The sequence below is a fragment of the Austrofundulus limnaeus genome, unplaced genomic scaffold, assembly GCF_001266775.1.
Source record: "Austrofundulus limnaeus strain Quisiro unplaced genomic scaffold, Austrofundulus_limnaeus-1.0 Scaffold1, whole genome shotgun sequence".
NCBI lineage: Eukaryota > Metazoa > Chordata > Actinopteri > Cyprinodontiformes > Rivulidae > Austrofundulus > Austrofundulus limnaeus.
In genome coordinates, this window is record NW_013952403.1 from 2,571,658 (window position 1) to 2,573,704 (window position 2,047).

Genomic DNA, 2,047 nt, shown 5'->3' on the forward strand with positions numbered 1-2,047 from the left:
GTGGTTGTATCTAATCTTGTTAGAATTAACACAACAGCTTTTATTTCTACAACATATTTATTTATGAAAAGAGATTCAGTTCAGTGGTTAGCAACAGTCAGTATTTTACCTGCAGTAGGATAAGTTTGTGAAAAATAACTTTGACTGACTCGAGCACAAGAAAATGATGCAAAAGGAATTGTTTTTTTTAATTATCTACCCTCAATCAATGTATTTAAAATTTTACACAGATAATGCTAGATTTATGCATTAAAAAAAATTCAACCCCTTAAAATGTGTGTGTGTGTGTGTGTGTGTGTGGGGGGGGGGGGGGTATTATATATGGGAATAAATTTTGACTGTCTTTTATTATTGTTCAACAGCTGCTGTCCCTCAAGTGTGTCTCCAAATAATGTTTCCCCACCAGAGGGCGCAGCGGAAAGGCTGAAAATCCTGACGTCTGTCTGAAATAAGTCGTCTCAATATAAATGAGGATTAATTTTTTTTATGATTTTAAAGCTCAAAATGTGAGGGTCGTATTGTACCGTACATGAATAAATACAGTAACAATGCTTCTCTGCTGCCCACTACCAAATGATCCATTGACTAGTACCGGCCCCTGACCCAGAATTTGGGGACCGTTTTTAAAGTAGGTGATCAGACAGAAACTACTGTTTGTAAAATTAATTTGAAAGGTTTTTGTATTTAATTTTTATAGACAAAATCTGAACAACAACACCAGAACTGTTTCTGTCAGACTGTTTCACACAGAGGCTTATTACTCAGAAGCAACACATGACAAGTCAGTGAGTCTTAGCCCACCAGGTGGGTTTTTTTTCATACTCTGAGATGTCATTATCCACATTTCCCTGTCGGAACATCATTCAGACACAGATGGAGGACGAGCTGTCTCCACAAGAAGATGGTGGATTAATGATGGTGCTGTGTTATTAATAGCCTCTTCCCATCTGGTGCTGCATCTCTCATGGATGAGTTGCAAAACGGGCATCGTGGGCTCTGTTCCCAGAGCCTCACCTCAACCCAGGTGTGGACAAAAAGCTCTTCAGTTATCTTCTCATCAAGAGGCTGACATCTCAGAACCAGACGAACACTTTAACCAAATCGTGTATTTAAAATTAGGCAAATATTGTAGCTACAATAACACACAAACAAAACAGATGTTCTGTTCTCAAACAGACAGGATGTGTCTGTGACACTTTCACAGCCAAAAGACTCACTTTAAGTCAGTCAAACTCAAGGCCCACAGGCCAAATGTGGCCCGCCACGGCATTATATGTGGCCCGCGAGCGCTTCAAAAGTATTTTAATGTCTTGTAATGACCATAAACTACACCTCCCGTAATGCATGTTGATTATTTTACCCATGAAATGACAGCATCCCACCAAGAGGTGGAGGTGAGCAGGGTTCAAAAGTATCCAGTAAGATTGTGTAAAATCCACATTTCGCTGCAGCCTGGTTGTACTGAGACATGAAAGTTCAAAATACAAGATGGCAGCTACTCACCACAACTCAACAGAGTGTAAAACTCTTTTACTTTTACTTTTAATAGTAGCCTGTTTCTGTTTTATTTAGTCAGTCGTACACATAAAGTTCAGTTATTTGTTCAACAGTGCTCAGTCGTAGCAGTGAGACAAGAATGTGACGTTTTGTGTTAATGAAACGCTGAAGTTACAACTGACTCTTTGGCGGCTTTAGTCAGTTTTAGTGTGTTAAGAATCCAAACAATGAGGCAATTTTTGACCATGGAGCAGAACTAGGAGGTCTACACAGAGTGGAAAACGACATGGCACTCCCACATCTTTAAACATTTCTCTCTTCTCGCTCTTGCAGTCAAAAAATTAATAAATAAAAATTAGATTAACATTTTTTTCTCAAGATGTTTCTGTGAGAAGTGTAGTCCTTTATGTAGCAGCTTTTCACCATTTTTCCTGTTTTCCCCACTGATCCTTCCCCCCACCAAAAAAAAAAACAAAAAACAAACAAACAAACAAAAACAATACAGCGGGTAAAATAAGTATTGAACACGTCACCATTTTTCTCAGTAAAT